The sequence below is a fragment of the Eriocheir sinensis genome, unplaced genomic scaffold, assembly GCF_024679095.1.
Source record: "Eriocheir sinensis breed Jianghai 21 unplaced genomic scaffold, ASM2467909v1 Scaffold1257, whole genome shotgun sequence".
NCBI classification, from domain to species: domain Eukaryota; kingdom Metazoa; phylum Arthropoda; class Malacostraca; order Decapoda; family Varunidae; genus Eriocheir; species Eriocheir sinensis.
The window spans coordinates 55,701-67,500 of record NW_026110581.1 but is presented as its reverse complement, the minus strand read 5'-3'; the positions used below and the strand labels follow the sequence as shown (position 1 = coordinate 67,500).

At 52.8% G+C, this 11,800-nt stretch overlaps 1 protein-coding gene across 1 annotated transcript in view; it reads right to left on the bottom strand.

Annotated features, from left to right (window-relative positions):
* The window catches only part of LOC126989647 (ankyrin-1-like), a 62,859-nt gene that overhangs the window by 19,133 nt on the left and 31,926 nt on the right, over window positions 1-11,800 (bottom strand). The window lies entirely within an intron of this gene.

Genomic DNA, 11,800 nt, shown 5'->3' with positions numbered 1-11,800 from the left:
GCAGTTCAAAGAATTTGGAGTAATCGACGTTACTGAACTTTTTTAGATATTTGAAGACTTGAATCATATCCCCTCGTAGGCGTCTTTTCTCCAATGTAAAGATATGGAGTCGTTTGAGTCGTGCCTCGTACGGGTGAGCCCTGAAGGTTGTAATCATTTTTGTGGCGCGTCGTTGAATCCTTTCTAGTAAAGCAATGTCCTTTCTGTAATTAGGAGACCAGAACTGTACTGCATTATCGAGGTGCAGTCTTACCATGGAAGTATACAAGGATAGCATCACGTCTGATGCTTTACACTCGAAGGTCCTCGCTGTGAGCCCGAGCATAGTGTTGGCTTTGTTGTATGCTTTTTTGCAGTGATTCGCGTGTTTCAGGTCACAGCTGATAGTGACTCCAAGATCAGTGTCCTCCTGCATTGCCTGCAGAGGTCTCCCATTCATGATGTATGTGTGGTTACTATTTTGGGACCCAATGTGCATGACTATGCCATTGTCAACATTAAAAGACATTTGCCTTTATTCCGATAACGTGATAGAGGTCTTACTGAATGATTACGCAGTCGGTCTTTGTGAAGGCTTCTCCACCCATCTTGGTGTCATCTGCAAATTTTGATATTGTGGTTTTCAATCCTGATTCTAGGTCATTGATATATATGATAAAGAGGATGGGTCCCAGCACTGACCCTTGAGGCACTCCACTAGTGACTGGAAGCCAATCTGAAGGCTGTCCGTTGAGTAGTACTGGTTGTTTTCTGTCGGTGATCCAATCTCTAATCCACGCGATCAGATTGGCTCCAATGCCCGTAGAGTGCAGTAATGGAAGGAGAGGTAAGAGAAGGGGGGGAGTGAGAGTAAGGAGGAGGGGAGGGAGAGGAAGGAGAAGGAGGGGAGGGAGAGGAAGGAGAAGGACAGGAGTGAGAGGAAAAAGAAGGAGGGGAGGGAGAGGAAGGAGAAGGAAGGGAGGTAGAGGAAGGTGAAGTAGGGAGGAAGAGGAAGGCAAAGGAGGAGAGGGAGAGGAAGGAGAAGGAGAGGAGTTAGATGAAGGAGAAGGAGGGGAGGGAGAGGAAGGAGAAGTAGGGAAGGGAGAGGAAGGAGAAGGAGGGGAGGGAGAGGAAGGAGGAGGGGAGGGAGAGGAAAGAGGAGGAGGGAAGGGAGAGGAAGGAGAACGACGGGAGGGAGATGAAGGAGAAGGAGGGGAAAGAGAGGAAGGAGAAAGAGGGAGGAGAGGAAGGAGAAGGAGGGGAGGAGAGGAAGAAGGAAAGGAGGGAGAGAAAGGAGAAGAAGTGGAGGGAGAGGAAGGAGAAGGAGGGGAGGGAGAGGAAGGAGAAGGAGGGGAGGGAGAGGAAGGAGAAGGAGGGGAGGGAGAGGAAGGATAAGGAGAGGAGTGAGAGGAATGAAAAGGAAGGGAGGGAGAGGAAGGAGAAGGAGGGGAGGGAGAGGAAGGAGAAGGAGGGGAGGGAGAGGAAGGAGTAGGAGAGGAAGGAGAAGGAGGGTAGGTAGAGGAAGGAGAAGGAGGGGAGGGAGAGGAAGGAGAAGGAGAGGAGTGAGAGGAAGGAGAAGGAGGGGAGGGAGAGGAAGGAGAAGGAGGGGAGGGAGAGGAAGGAGAAGGAGTGGAAGGAGAGGAAGGAGAAGTGGGGAAGGAGGAGGAAGGAGAAGGAGAGGAGGGAGAAGAATAAGAAGGATGGGAGGGAGAAGAAAGGAGAAGGAGGGGAGGGAGAGGAAGGAGAAGGAAGGGAGGGAGAGGAAGGAGTAGAAGGGAATGGAGAGGAAGGAGAAGGATGGAAGAAGAGAAAGGAGAAGGAAGGGAGGGAGAGGAAGGAGGAGGAGTGGAGGTAGAGGAAGGAGAAGGAGGAGGAGGAAGGAGAATGAGGGAAGGAGAGGAAGGAGTAGGAAGGGAGGGAGAGGAAGGAGGAGGAGGGGAGGGAGAGGAAGGAGCAGAAGGGGAGGGAGAGGAAGGAGAAGGAAGGAGGGAGAGGGAAGGAGGAGGAAGGAGGGAGAGGAAGGAGAAGGAGGGGAGGGAGAGGAAGGAGAAGGAAGGGAAGGAGAGGAAGGAGGAGGAAGGGAGGAAGAGGAAGGAGATGGAGGGGAGGGAGAGGAAAGAGAAGGAGGGGAGGGAGAGAAAGGAGAAGGAGGGGAGGGAGAGGAAGGAGAAGGAAAGGAGGGAGAGGAAGGAGGAGAAGGGAAGGGAGAGGAAGGAGAAGGAGGGGAGAAAGAGGAAGGAGAAGGAGCGGAGGGAGAGGAAGGAGAAGGAGGGGAGGGAGAGGAAGGAGAAGGATGGGAGGGAGAGGAAGGAGGAGAAGGGGATGGAGAGGAAGGAGAAGGAGGGAGGGAGGAAGGAGGGAGAGAAAGGAGAAGGAAGGGAGGGAGAGGAAGGAGAAGGAGGGGAGGGAGAGGAAGGAGAAGGAAAGGAAGGAGAGGAAGGAAGATAAGGGAAATGAGAGGAAGGAGAAGGAGGGGAGAAAGTGGAAGGAGAAGTAGGGGAGGGAGAGGAAGGTGGAGGAGCTGAGGGAGAGGAAGGAGAAGGAAAGGAAGGAGAGGAAGGAGGAGAAGGGAAGGGAGAGGAAGGAGAAGGAGGGGATTAAGATGAAGGAGAAGGAGGGGAGGGAGAGGAAGGAGAAGGATGGGAGGGAGAGGAAGGAGAAGGATGGGAGGGAGAGGAGGAGAAGGAAAAGAGGGAGAGGAATTAAAAGGATATGAGGGAGATGAAGGAGAAGGATGGGAGGGAGAGGAAGGAGAAAGAGGGGAGGGAGAGGAAGGAGAAGGAGAGGAGGGAGAGGAAGGAGAAGGATGGGAGGGAGAGGAAGGAGAAGTATGGGAGGGAGAGGAAGGAGAAGGAGAGGATGTAGAGGAAGGAGAAGGATGGGAGGGAGAGGAAGGAGAAGGAGAGGAGGGAGAGGAAGGAGAAAGATGGGAGGGAGAGGAAGGAGAAGGAGAGGAGGGAGAGGAAGGAGAAGGATTGGAGGGAGAGGAGGGAGAAGGATGGGAGGGAGAGGAAGGAGGAGGAGGGGAGGGAGAGGAAGGAGAAGGCTGGGAGGGAGAGGAAGGAGGAGGGGATGGAGAGGAAGGAGAAGGAGAGGAGGGAGAGGAATTAGAAGGATGGGAGGGAGAGGAAGGAGAAGGATGGGAGGGAGAGGAAGGAGAATGAGGGGAGGGAGAGGAAGGAGAATTAGAGGAGGGAGAGGAAGGAAAAGGAGGGGAAGGAGAGGAAGGAGAATGAGAGGAGGGAGAGGAAGGAGCAGTAGGGGAGTGAAAGGAAGGAGGAGGAGGGGAGGGAGAGGAAGGAGAAGGAGAGGAGGGAGAGGAAGGAGAAGGATGGGAGGGAGAGGAAGGAGAAGGATGGGAGGGAGAGGAAGGAGAAGGAGGGGAGGGAGAGGAAGGAGAAGGAGAGGAAGGAGGAGGGGAGGTAGAGGAATGAGAAGGAGGGGAGGGAGAGGAATGAGGGGAGGGAAAGGAAGGAGAAGGAGGGGAGGGAGAGGAAGGAGAAGGAGGGGAGGGAGAGGAAGGAGAAGGATAGGAAGGAGAAGGAGGGGAGGGAAAGGAAGGAGAAGGAGAGGAGGGAGAGGAAGGAGAAGGAGGGGAGGGAGAGGAAGGAGAAGGATAGGAAGGAGAAGGAGGGGGCGGAGCGGAAGGAGAAGGAGGGGAGGGCGAGGAAGGATAAGGAGGGGAGGGAGAGGAAGGAGAAGGAGTGGATGGAGAGGAAGGAGAAGGAGGGGTGGGAGAGGAAGGAGAAGGAGCGGAGGGAGAGTAAGTTGAAGGATGGGAGGGAGAGGAAGGAGAAGGATAGGTGGGAGAGGAAGGAGAAGGAGGGAGGAAGAAGAAGGAGAGGAGGAGGAGGAAGAGGAAGGAGAAGGAGGTAGAGGAAGGAGAAGTAGTGGAGGGAGAGGAAGGAGAAGGAGGGGAGCGAGAGGAAGGAGAAGGAGTGGGGGGAGAGGAAGGAGAAGGAGGGGAGGGAGAGGAAGGAGGAGGGAGTGAGGGAGAGAAGGAGAAGGAGGGGAGGAGAGGAAGGAGAAGGAGGAGGGAGAGGAAGGAGAAGAGGGAAGGAAGGAGAAGGAGGGAGGGAGAGGAAGGAGAAGGAGGGAGAGGAGAGGAAGAAGAAGGATAGGAAGGAGAAGGATGGGGGGGAGAGGAAGGAGAAGGAGAGGAGGGAGAGGAAGGAGAAGGATAGGAAGGAGAGGAAGGAGAAAGAGGGGAGGGAGAGGAAGGAGAAGGAGAGGAGGGAGAGTAAGATGAAGGATGGGAGGGAGAGGAAGGAGAAGGATAGGTGGGAGAGGAAGGAGAAGGAGGGGAGGAAGAAGAAGGAGGAGGGAGGGAGGAAGAGGAAGGAGAAGGGGAGGGAGAGGAAGGAGAAGGAGGAGAGGGAGAGGAAGGAGAAGGAGGGGAGCGAGAGGAAGGAGAAGGAGTGGGATGGAGAGGAAGGAGAAGGAGGGGAGGGAGAGGAAGGAGGAGGGAGTGAGGGAGAGAAGGAGAAGGAGGAAGGGGAGCGGAAGGAGAAGGAGGGGAGGGAGAGGAAGGAGAAGGAGGGGAGGGAGAGGAAGGAGAAGGAGAGGAGGGAGAAGAAGGAGAAGGATGGGAGGGAGAGGAAGGAGAAGGAGGGGAGGGAGAGGAATGAGAAGGATGGGGGGGAGAGGAAGAAGGAGAGGATTGAGAGGAAGGAGAAGGAAGGGAGGAGAGGAAGGAGAAGGAGGGGAGGGAGAGGAAGGAGGAGTAGGGGATGGAGAGGAAGGAGAAGCAGGGGAGGGAGAGGAAGGAGAAGGAGGGTAGGGAGAGGAAGGAGAAGGAGGGGATGGAGAGGAAGGAGGAGGAAGGGAGGGAGAGGAAGGAGAAGGAGGGAAGGGAGAGGAAGGAGAAGGAGGGGAGGGAGAGGAAGGAGAAGGAAAGGAGGGAGAGGAAGGAGGAGAAGGGAAGGGAGAAGACGGAGGAGGGGAGAGAGAGGAAGGAGAAGGAAGGGAGGGAGTGGCAGGAGGAGGAGGTGAGGGAGAGGAAGGAGAAGGAGGGGAGGGAGAGGAAGGAGAAGGAGGGGAGGGAGAGGAAGGAGAAGGAGGGGAGGGAGAAGGAGGGAAGAAGAAGGAGGAGGGGAGGGAGAGGAAGGAGAAGGAGGGGAGGGAGAGGAAGGAGAAGGAGGGGAGGGAGAGGAAGGAGAAGGAGGGGAGGGAGAGGAAGGAGAAGGAAAGGTTGGAGAGGAAGGAGGAGGAGGGGAGGGAGAGGAAGGAGAAGGAGGGGAGGGAGAGGAAGGAGAAAGAGGGGAGGGAGAGGAAGGAGAAGGAGGGGAGGGAGAGGAAGGAGAAGGAGGGGAGGGAGAGGAAGGAGAAGGAGGGGAGGGAGAGGAAGAAGAAGGATGGGAGGAAGAGGAAGGAGAAGGAGAGGATGGAGAAGGATTGGAGGGAGAGGAGGGAGAAGGATGGGAGGGAGAGGAATTAGAAGGATGGGAGGGAGAGGAAGGAGAAGGATGGGAGGGAGAGGAAGGAGAAGGAGGGGAGTGAGAGGAAGGAGAAGGAGAGGAGGGAGAGGAAGGAGAAGGATGGGAGGGAGAGGAAGGAGAAGGATTGGAGGGAGAGGAGGAGAAGGAGAGGAGGGAGAGGAATTAGAAGGATGGGAGGGAGAGGAAGGAGAAGGATGGGAGGGAGAGGAAGGAGAAAGAGGGGAGGGAGAGGAAGGAGAAGGAGAGGAGGGAGAGGAAGGAGAAGGATGGGAGGGAGAGGAAGGAGAAGTATGTGAGGGAGAGGAAGGAGGGGAGGGAGGGAGAGGAAGAAGGAGGGAGAGGAAGGAGAAGGAGGGGAGGGAGAGGAAAGAGAAGGAGGGGAGGGAGAGGAAGGAGAAGTGGGGGAAGTATAGGAAGGAGAAGGTGGGGAGGGAGAGGAAGGAGAAGGAGGGGAGGGAGAGGAAGGAAAAGGAGGTGAGGGAGAGGAAGGAGTAGGAGGGGATGGAGAAGAAGGAGAAGGAGGGGAGGGAGAGGAAGGAGGAGGAGGGGAGGGAGAGGAAGGAGAAGGAGGGGAGGGAGAGGAAGGAGAAGGAAGGGAGGGAGAGGAAGGAGGAGGAAGGGAGGGAGAGGAAGGAGGAGGAAGGGAGGGAGAGGAAGGAGAAGGAGGGGAGGGAGAGGAAGGAGAAAGAAGGGAGGGAGAGAAAGGAGGAGTAAGGAGGAGAGGAAGGAGAAGGAGGGGAGGGAGAGGAAGAGAAGGAGGGAGGAGAGTAAGGTGAAGGAGGGGAGGGAGAGGAAGGAGAAGGAAAGGAGGAAGAGGAAGGAGGAGAAGGGAAGGGAGAGGAAGGAGAAGGAGGGGAGAAAGAGGAAGGAGAAGGAGGGGAGGGAGAGGAAGGAGAAGGAGGGGAGGGAGAGGAAGGAGGATGAAGGGAGGGAGAGGAAGGAGGATGAAGTGAGGGAGAGGAAGGAGGAGGATGGGAGGGACAGGAAGGAGAAGGAGAGGAAGGAGGAGGGGAGGAGAGGATGGAGGAGGAAGGAAGGAGAGGAAGGAGAAGGAGGGGAGGGAGAGGAAGAGAAGGAGGGAGGGTGAGGAAGGAAAAGGAGGGAAGGGAGACGAAGGAGAAGGAAAGGAGGGAGAGGAAGGAGGAGAAGGGAAGGGAGAGGAAGGAGAAGGAGGGGAGAAAGAGGAAGGAGAAGTAGGGGAGGGAGAGGAAGGTGGAGGAGGGGAGGGAGAGGAAGGAGAAGGAGGGGAGGGAGAGAAAGGAGAAGGAGGGGAGAGAAAGGAAGGAGAAGGAGAGGAAGGAGGAGGGGAGGGAGAGGAATGAGAAGGAGGGGAGGGAGAGGAAAGAGGAGGAGAAGGAGAGAAAGGAGAAGGAGGGGAGGAGAGGAAGGAGGAGGAGGGGAGGGAAATTAAGGAGAAGGAGGGGAGGGAGAGGAAGGAAAAGGAGGGGAGGGAGAGGAAGGAGAAGGAGGTGAGGGAGAGGAAGGAGAAGGAGGGAAGGGAGAGGAAGGAGGAGGAGGGGAGGAAGAGGAAGGAGGAGGAAGGGAGAGAGAAGAAGGAAAAGAAGGCGAGGGAGAGGAAGGAGAAGGAGGGAAGGGAGAGGAAGGAGATGGAGGGGAGGGAGAGGAAGGAAGGAGGGAGAGGAAGGAGGAGGAAGGAGAGGGAAGGAGAGAAGGAGGAGGAGGAAGGAGAAGGAGGGAAGGGAGAGGAAGGAGATGGAGGGGAGGGATATGAGGAAGAAGGAAGGGATTGAGAGGAATGAGGAGGAGGGGAGGGAGAGGAAGGAGAAGGAGGGGAGGGAGAGGAAGGAGAAGGAGGGGAGGGAGAGGAATGAGGAGGAGGGTAGGGAGAGGAAGGAGAAGGAGGGGAGGAAGAGGAAGGAGAAGGAGGGGAGGGAGAGGAAGGAGAAGGAGGGGAGGGAGAGGAAGGAGAAGGAGGGGAGGGAGAGGAAGAAGAAGGATGGGAGGAAGAGGAAGGAGAAGGAGAGGATGGAGAAACATGGAAACATGGAAACGCAGGCAACAGAAAGCCTATTGGCTCATTACGAGGTTGCCAGCTTTGGTGATTTAATCTGCTCGACAGCCTGGGGCCTGGGGAGCAGATGAAAGCACCTCGACATTGAGGAGCAGATGAAAGCGCCTCGATATTGAGGAGCAGATGAAAGCAACTCAATATTCAGTTTACTCCCGACGCAGCGAAGTGACGGTCGATTCTATATTTGAAGGAGTTGATAGTATTCGCATTTACTACTTTTGAAGGAAGATTGTTCCAGTGACGGATGACTCGGTTTGAAAAGAAACTCCTTCCGATGTCTGTGTTACATCGACTAGACTGAATGGGTAAACCGTTATTTCTAGTTCTTAGGTTGGTTTGCAATTCAAAGAAACTGGAGTAATCGACGTTATTGAATTTTTTTAGATACTTGAAGACTTGAATCATATCTCCTCGTAAGCGTCTTTTTTCTAATGTAAAGAGATTGAGTCGCTTGAGTCGTTCCTCGTACGATTGAGCCCTTAAGGTTGGTTTCATTTTCGTGGCGTGTCGTTGAATCCTTTCCAGTAAATCAATGTCCTTTCTGTAATTAGGAGACCAGAACTGTACTGCATACTCGAGGTGCGGTCTTACCATGGAATTATACAAGGATAGCATCACGTCTGGCGTTTTACACTCGAAGTTCCTCGCTTTGAACCCGAGCATAGTGTTGGCTTTGTTGTATGCTTTTTTACAGTGATTCGCGTGTTTCAGGTCACTGCTGATAGTGACTCCAAGATCCTTTTCCTCCTGCATCGCTTGCAGAGGTCTCCCATTCATGATGTATGTGTGGTTACTATTTCTGGACCCAATGTGCATGACTTTGCATTTGTCAACATTAAAGGACATTTGCCATTTTTCCGACCATTCGATAATGTGCTTGAGGTCTTTCTGAATGATTTCGCAGTCGGTCTTTGTGAGGGCCTTTCCCCCCACCTTAGTGTCATCAGCAAATTTCGATATTGTGGATTTCAGTCCTGATTCGAGGTCGTTGATATATATGATGAAGAGAATGGGTCCCAGCACTGACCCTTGAGGCACTCCACTAGTGACTGGAAGCCAATCGGAAGGCTGTCCGTTGAGTAGTACTCGTTGTTTTCTGTCGGTGAGCCAATCTCTTATCCACGCGATCAGATTGGCTCCAATGCCCGCCGAGTGCAGTTTCTTAAGGAGTCGCTCGTGCTGTACCTTGTCGAAGGCTTTCTGAAAGTCCAGGTATATAACATCACTGGGGATGTGGGCATCCCAGTTCTTATATATACCTTGGAAGAAGTCTAATAAATTCGTTAGGCAGGAGCGCTTGTTTCTGAAGCCATGCTGGGTGTCGGAAATTACATTATTGTCTTCTAGAAACTTAACAAGTTTGTCTCTAATAATCTTTTCGAGTATTTTTCCTGCCACTGATGTCAAACTTATGGGCCTGCAGTTTAATGCAACGCTTTTGTCTCCTTTTTTGAAAATTGGTGTTACGTTCGCCATCTTCCAGTCTTCCGGGACCTTTTTCAATTGAACAGACTGGTTGAATATGTTAGTGAGTGGCTGAAGTATTTGTTGTTTAAGCCTTTAATAACCGCGGGACAAACCGTCAGGTCCTGTTGACTTGTTCGTGTCGAGTTTATCCAAATACTTTTCACTTCTTGGTCGCATATTGAGTCAATTTTCAGGGCGTGATTCTCGGCGGGTCAGGGTTCTCGGGCATGGTTTCGATGTTCTCGACTGTGAATACGGATGCGAAGTTACTGTTGAGGATTCTGGCCATCTGTTTACTGTCCTGAGTTGCAGCTCCAGTCTCGTCTGTCAGGACCAATATTGATTTTACTTTCTTTTCGATCTGATGTATGTGAAGAATTTTTGAGTTTGTCTTGATATCATGCGCTATTTGGTTTTCGTAGTTGCTTTTAATAATACGAATAATGTTGCGACAAGCTCTGAGGATTTTGTGGTACTGAGTACGGGCTTCGGCCGTGTCATTCTCTTTCATTAGGTTATAATTCCTTTTTTAAAGTTTACCGCCCTTTTATTTCTCTGGTCATCCACGGTGGATCTACGGCACCATTTACTGCCTGGGTTTCGTCGGCACTGTAGCCTTTTCTACTCCCAAAAGCTTATCTTTGAAGTTGTTCCACACGTTGTCGATTGTATTGTCGGTTAGGTGAAGTTGGTCCCAGGTCGCAGAGGGAAGCAGCTCACGGGCTAGGTTGAAATTTGCTTTTTTGTAGTCTGGTATCACTGACGGATTGTGTACGAGTTTGTGACTTATGTTGACATTGAAACGGATTAAGTGGTGATCGCAACCGTTAATTTTTTCACCAACTTCACAGTCGCGAATGAGGTCGGGGTCGCTTACTAATACCAGATCCAGCAGATTGTTTTCTCTTGTTGGTTGAGTTACAACTTGAGTGAGGAACGAATACTCCACCATTTCTATAAGCCTGTTACCCTCTTGATCTCCAGTCAATTGTCCCCAGTCAATGTTAGGGCAATTAAAGTCCCCAATTATTATTGCTTGTTTACTTTGTGTTAAAGAGTGAAGCTCTTCGTACAGGGCAGTGTCATCGGCTGCTTTTTGTTTTGGAGGCCTGTATACGGTCGCAAGTGTTAGTTTCTTATTATTCGCAGTTATTTCCACATAGACGGAGTCGTAATTCTCTGCATCCTGTTTGTCTATTTTATGGCAGGAGCGTACTTTTACGTAGCAAATTACCTCCTCCTTTCTTGTGCATTCGATTTTTTGGAAGCTGTACCCGGGAAATGACAGTTCAGATACTAGATGCAGAGTTGGCCCAAGTCTCTGTGATGGCTACCACATCTGGTTTCTCAGTTGCAACATACGCCCTAATTTCGTCCTTTTGGGTAATAGACTGCGTGCATTTGTGTACAAATGGAAATGTGACTACTGGTTTGGCCGCGTCGTGTTGAATGAGTTCGCTTGTCGGAGGCGTCGTTGGTTACACAGTTTCGCAGGCCGCATCGACGCTACGGTTCGGTTGATCAAGGGTTGCCTTGCCTTGCCCTCGCCTCCAGTTTTTGAATAGCTGAGAAGCTTTCAACCGCATCGTTCAGGAGCCTTCCTAGCCGCGCCGAACCAACCTCGGTCAAGTGGAGTCCGTCCTCCCAAACAAATCTGGGCGCTGGTTGAAGTGATGCCATGCGTTCGTGAACCCTACGCCTTCATCGTTACATAACTGCTTTAGACTAGTGTTGACGCCGTACGCTTTACTGTTGTTGTATCCGGCGAACGTATTGACTCTCGGTAGAATTCCAGAGACGATGATGTGAGGGGACTTGGTCTTGTATTTCCGAATGACTTGACGGTATTTTGCTAACAGGTCCTGAATTTGAGTTGACTGAAGGTCGTTGATTCCCGCATGGATCAGATACACTGTGTCGTCCTTCGCATTTACTGAAACTGCATCGACAGCTGATTCAATATCGTCCAGTTTGGCCTGGGGATACAGAAACGCTGCTGTGTCAACGTATTCCGACCACAAAACCTGTAAGTTGGCCTCTCACCACACTGTCTCCAACTAAATTGACTCTAGTAGTTAGTTTGCCCATACCAGGAAACAGCGTCTGGTTCGTACAAGGACAGTTGGTAGAATGGTCTTGTGATTTCTTCTGAAGGGCGCGAGGTACAAGGGAGCAAGGGGCTAAGGTGGGTTTGGAAGTGGTGGTGGTGATAGTAGGGTGGTTGGGAAAGGGTGGAGGTGAGGTGGATGGAGGGAGATGTGGTATCAGAAGTGGAGGAGGAGGCGGAGGTTGAGCCTGTGTTGGAGGTGGAAGGGAGGTGGAAGGGAGGATGGAGGTGATGAGGATAGGGAGGAGCCAAGGGTGTTGGAGGGAGAGGAAGGAGAGCGGGAGAAAGGGGAGTGGTACTGTGGATGGAGGTGGATGGGGTCGGAGGGGAGGTAGGTGGAATAGAGGGAATGGTAAGGGTGGCGGCGGGGTTCAGGCGTTGCAGAGGAGTGGGGTGGTTGAGGCGAGGCAGAGGAGATCGTGTTGGAGGTGGAAGGGAAGATGGAGGGTGATGAGGATAGGGAGGAGCCAAGGTGGTGGAGGGAGAAGAGGGAGTGGGAGTGGATGAGGTAGCAAGGGAGGTGGATGGGGTGGAAGGAATAATAAGGATGGAGGCGGGTTCAGGCGAGGCAGAGGAGGAGGAGGAGGTATGTAATTGGGTCAGAACGTCAGAATATGAGTTTGAGGAGGAGGAAGCTGGAGTAGGAAGGGCGGGGAGAGAAGAAGAAGAAGCTGGAGGAGTAGGGAGTTGAGGGAAGGACATCATGGTGTCCCAGAGCAACGCATTGGAGCGTTGTAGATCCTCGTTGGTTGTTTGTAGTGCCTGAATACGTAAGTC